General features: G+C 30.3%; 1 protein-coding gene across 1 annotated transcript in view; it reads left to right on the plus strand.

Annotated features, from left to right (window-relative positions):
• The window catches only part of NOVA1 (NOVA alternative splicing regulator 1), a 115994-nt gene that overhangs the window by 82206 nt on the left and 27788 nt on the right, over positions 1-6000 (plus strand). The window lies entirely within an intron of this gene.

Below are 6000 nucleotides of genomic sequence, written 5' to 3' on the forward strand. Positions count from 1 at the left end.
GGAAATCCTACAGAACTACTACTATGTAAGAATAATCAGTGGATTTATATTTATGCTGAGAGAGAGAGAAAGCACACGTATCAGTAATTTTAGAATTTGTGCTGCGGTTAATCTTATCATATTTAGAAAGATAAAGTTGAATTCCACAATTTAGCCTAGAAAAAAGGTAGCAGCTCTAATTTTTATTCTTTTCTGCCCAAATGGAGTGAGATGACAGGAAAACCTGTCTGTTAGGTGGCTATCACAGAAATCATTGCAAAGGTTTTCAATTTATTTTTCTAAGTGCATATAACTTTTTTTGTTTCAGGAATGTGAAGAAAATTACTGTGATAATGGCTGTATGGACTAAAATATAAATAAGACAGGCTGAGTTTTGTGCTACATGAAAGGAGGTGGCAAGGAATAACTATACCCTTTCTTGAACATGGAGGAGTTGATTGTTAGGTGTTGAGGCAAAACTGTAAGGGATCAACTCACTGGACTTTTCTGAAAAAATAAAAGGATTTCTTAAACCTGTTGATTAGCTAACCCAGCTCTTAAAACTTTGCCATGCATCTCAGGACAAGCACAAATTTGATGGAGCAATTATAAAAACATTTGTCTCCCAAGATCTGGCTACTGCCTTAAGTTGCTGTTAGTGAAATAACTATGATGGTAGGATCACAAGGACGAGGACAGACTTATCACCTAACTTACCACCATTCCCCACTGTGAAGTGTTGTGTTAATGACAACAAACTCAATGATTTCTGCAGCAGTACTATCAGTTGTACCCTACTGACACTTAGAAAAAAATTTGTGGAGGCTTAAATTCAGAACAGTTTAGTTACATCAACTTCATCCCAAGTACATATAGATTTGTTCCAATTTACCACTGTGTTTTGGAATCCATACTTCAGCCAAGCCTTATATCCCATATGTATGTGTATATATGTGATCTGGTCTAGAAAGCCACTCACAGAAATGCAAACATATGCGCATAAACATAAATGTAGGTTGGTATGTGCTTACCGGTCCAAACTATATTCTAGTATTACAATCCAATTAGAGTAAGTTTTCTATATATATATATATATGAAAGACGTTACTTATTATAATAAATATGAAATCTTCGCTTGAAAATCATTGATTCTCAACTGAGAACTGGTAGGAGAGCAAGAGATATATACAGACCTTCCCCTCCAAGCAAATTATTTATTATTCGCAGAGTAGTTTTTCACAACCATTTCCAAACTACATTCCCACATACACACGGTTTTTTTTCATATTTTTGCATCTCTGGAATATTTAAGGAGCTATTTTGTTATTTAAACCCAACTCTCAAATACCACAAACATGGAAGCAAACAGAATCACCCCCCAATCAAGTTCCCACCCCGTTTTAGGAGGTTTTAGGCAATTAAAGAGGCAAGACACTCTTAATGTAGAACAGAGTGATTAATCTGTGGTTTATATTGCTTACATTGACATTATGACATCACCAGCAATATCTCTTAACATCTTAAAACAACGCTTACAGCAGTCTAGGTAACAAATGGAATTATTTAAAATATTATCTTTACAGATTAATTAAGGTCACTCAAATTTGAATTTATCTTCTTAACTGTACAATACAAAAAAGATTTAAATCTAAGATTAAAGTTAAACCCAAAGGTACTTTTTTCAGGAGATAACTGGACTTTCTTGTCTTTCTTCATTAAAGTTAAACATTTTTGAAGCACTATTTTTGCTTCTGGTATTTTTCAAACCTTGATTAGGTGTAACCATTTTAAATATATATGGTACCTTTTGTTTTTTGTGATTTGTAACAATTACATACTAGATGTAAAGGTAGAAAAATGTTTTTTATTCTTTCAACATTTTCCAGGTGTAGCTATTTTTTAATCACTTATAAGATAGCTATCTGTAAAACTGTTTAACGTTTTGTTTAAGCATAATTAAGGATAAAGGATCATTCTTGTACACTTTGTCAACCAATTTTCATGAGAACTATTCCTTTCTCATTTTTTTTAAAAAATAAAATAATTTGAATCTTATTCAGCAGTATGTTTAAAATCTGCATTAATGGGCTCAACAATTTGAGCCCTTCATTTTATTTATTTATATATATATATATATATATATATATATATATATATATATATATATATATATATATATATATATATATATATATATATATATATATATATATATATATATATATATATATATATATATATATACTTTATATATATGTGTGTGTGTGTGTGTATAGTCTACTATTTTCTTATCTCCATTAATAAACCATTACATTTAAAATTGATGAACTCAGTTTCCCAAAATTACTATATTTGACTGAACTCATGTCATAGAATATATTACCCACAATATATCATATCATTTTCTACTGCTGGAGATAATGAAGATGCATAAGAGAAAAAAAATCTCAGTTTATCCCTAGTTCTATACTGTTGTAAAGATTTTGTTGGGGATTATTGCAAGAGCAAGCTGTATCAAACTATATTTTTCCTCCTCCTGCCTCCTGGCAATTTCAGCCACTTTTATATATTTAACTTTTACTTGTCAGGAAACAGAACTGAATGATGACATGATTTTAAAAATAGGCTTATCCTACATGTTCTACAAAATTATATCTATTGCAATTTAAGTGGATTTTATATTAAAAAGGCTTGAGTACTTGGGAGAAAATATATGTACATGGTGTGGAGAAAGCTGAATAGAGAGTTTTTTCATAATAGAATGATGTCATCTTATGAAGCTACCAACTGTACTTAGAATGATCATTGTAGTTATGGGAAAGCATACAGTTATCATAAACATATAAATTTTAATATAGTCACAATACAAGTCACAATAATGAGTCAGTTTAGATTTATTTTTTTAATGTTTGATAAATTCAAACTTTAGATGTTAAATGGCTCACAAACATAAAAGCTATATGCTTTTATGTTTGTGAGCCATTTAACATCACAGACAGTAGCCCTCTTAACACTATTTACTGGGAAATATCAGTATAGGAAGATTCCACATGATATTTGTTGGCTTCTAAAGAAATATTATTATTGCCAAAATGTAATCCATTATCCAAGAGGTGAGTTCAATGTGCCAGATGTTTATATTAATTATCTATAAAATCATAATCTCAAACATTTCAACTAGTATATATTTCCAGTTTTCTTTTTATTAAGAACAGAAAGAAAAATATGTCTTTGTTAAATCATAGTTACTTGATAAAAAATAGGTTTATATAATAGTATTTTATATTTGTGGATTACAAATGCTCTTAAATAACATTTTGCTTCATATTCCATACAACTGTATAGTGAAAAGTAAATTAGAGTTTCATCGTACTTTATACTTTTAAATAATGATTGAAAACTATTTGATTCAGATAGCTGGTGAATTATTTATATTTACCTTCCTTCCAAAAGAACACTTAATAATACACCTATAGATTGGTTACAGTTTATCTCAGATAAAAAGATACCTTTGTCATAATAAATATTGTGAATTTTCTAGTAATTAAGATATTTTATAACAATTTAAAAAAGCATTTTTCTTAAATGTTCAAAAGACTTTAATTTGTGGAAGTCTCACAAAAATGTCTATTAAATATAGAGCTCATAATTCAAAAACAATTTTATATGATCATTGTATTGTTATAGAGGGAAACCTTTTTATAAGTATATTTTTTTCTTTCAGTATATATCAAAAACTAAAACATGGAGAATAAAAATATAGCTTTGTTAAAAGATACCTAATAGTCCCCCCAAAAATTGTACGGATTGAATGAATATGCCACTGCCAAAATAGATATCCTTAAAAGTGAATTAATTTTATGGTCACTTCTCAATCCCATTACTAAAAGGTCTAGCAATGCAAGCATTTTCCTAATGTAAAATGCTACTTTTTAAAAAGTTTTTTTTTTCTTTTATATAAAGTAATTTGTTAAATTCTTCCTAGTTTTATTTAGGATGCAGCAGTCTACAGCCATGCTTCATTGAAAGCTTACAGATTTTCATCTAATGTACAAAATATTTATAAAAAGCTATAAGCATTTATCATTAAACATGATTTTTGTGTGTGAATGTATATACATACTATTATGTTCAGTTCTACATAGCGTTGATGGCTTTTTTACTTAGGATAATTTGTATAAAGCACTATTAATAAACACTACAAAGAAGTCTTTTTATTATCCAATACCCTTTTGTCAATTTGGTCACATAACTTGCAAACTAACGGGAAAAAAACCATTTGTTACAGCAAAAGTCTGACAGAATATTTATGCCTTTTCTTAGGATGGGCAGACTCGGGGTATAAACAGCCTCCTGATAGAACTATTGATTGGTCTACCTCAATTGCCTATTAGCTCCACTGCTCCCTTGCCACTTGTTTGTCCTTGACTTAATTTTGTTGCTATTATTCCTGGTATTCTAATTTTCTCTAAAGCCAGTGATGCATTATTTTTTTTTCTATCATCACCTGGCTTTGCAATCTATCTATCTGTATATGTGTGGTCAAGATTTAATGATTTATTTAAAAATTGGCACTCCCTTCTCCAAATTTTCTTTATATGCAATATAGTGTAATTTTGTTGTTTCCTTTTTAGTTTAGTTTTTTTGTTTTTTTTCTTTAACATGATTTTTAAAAAGAAGACAACTGACTCAGTGCTAAATTGGGAAGCATCAAGCAAGTTAGTAAATGGCAAGAAATTGCTTCAACAGTCACTTTTCAACATCTTATTTGTTTTGAAATTATTGAATAAGAAATGTTTCATTTTCTTTCCTAAGCAATCACAGTACATTTTTTTTTTTTACATTTTCTGCTTACAAGGCGTCTGAATTCTAATGCTGTCCCTAAGCAGGAGCACCATTAGGTTTGAGGGATCTCTGGAAAGGTGTCTTTTGAAGATCCTAGTTCTCTTACCCTGGTTTCTTCCATTCTCCACCTTTACATTTTTGTTCTGCTGCCAGTGCTCTACTTTTCTACCTTGCAATAGAACTCAAGGCAACACATGTTTATTAACTGACAATATAAATCCTGATCCAAGTGCCTTTATGTTCAGTACACCAAAATTCAGTGATTGAAGACTGAACTGGACAATGACTCATTGGATGAAATATACATTTTGGAGAACAGTTCTGCTAGAGCCCACACTGTTCTAGGCTTTCTTCCAGTATTTCTACCTAGATACCTATCTTTGCATATAACTCTTTTGTTCCTATCCTGTGAAAAATCTGTAACCTAGAAATGATTGATTCTACTTACAGTTTGTACTTTTGCCTGATGAATGCTTTGCCCCATCCTGAGAACAGCTGCCTTTCATGAGTTTAGTTAAATTCATGTTCTTCATTTTCTTTTAGTCAACTAGATATTTCTTCCTCTCCTTGCTTGTTCTTTATTCTTGCTTGTTTTGTTTACTATTTAATACTATTCTATCATACTTACTCTGCTGTCCCTTTTTTATATAGGCATAGTTACTCTTGACTCACTACCAACATTCTTCCATGTTTCCATTTGGGGTATATTTTACTGTCTTCTGATCAATCATTCTGTTTCAGTCCAGAAGTCTCAACCAGTCCTCATGGGATATCCATTATCTAGATTCAAGGTTATGTTAAGTAATACTGCTGTTGATTAATATCTTAGTTTCTTAACCAACACTTGACTAACACTAAATTATTTTTAGATGGAATGGATCTATGCATTTCAAAAGGAAGAAATTACCTAGCAAGAGGAGAAATTTGCTTGGTCAGAACCAATTCGGAAGGAACTTATCAAAAATAAAAATAGATTATTTATTTATTTATTTATTTATTTTTTAAATTTATATCCCGCCCTTCTCCTTGCGGACTCAGGGCGGCTAACAACCGGATAAAAATACAAAAATACAAAAATATCAACTACAAATTTAAAAGTTAATTAAAAGGGAAATATTCATAATTGGTCTAATTAAAATTATAATTAAAACCCCTCTAAAAGTTTTCCCCTAGGCC

Source organism: Protobothrops mucrosquamatus, unplaced genomic scaffold, assembly GCF_001527695.2.
Source record: "Protobothrops mucrosquamatus isolate PMUCROS unplaced genomic scaffold, P.Mucros_1.0 scaffold649, whole genome shotgun sequence".
Taxonomy (NCBI): Eukaryota; Metazoa; Chordata; class Lepidosauria; order Squamata; family Viperidae; genus Protobothrops; species Protobothrops mucrosquamatus.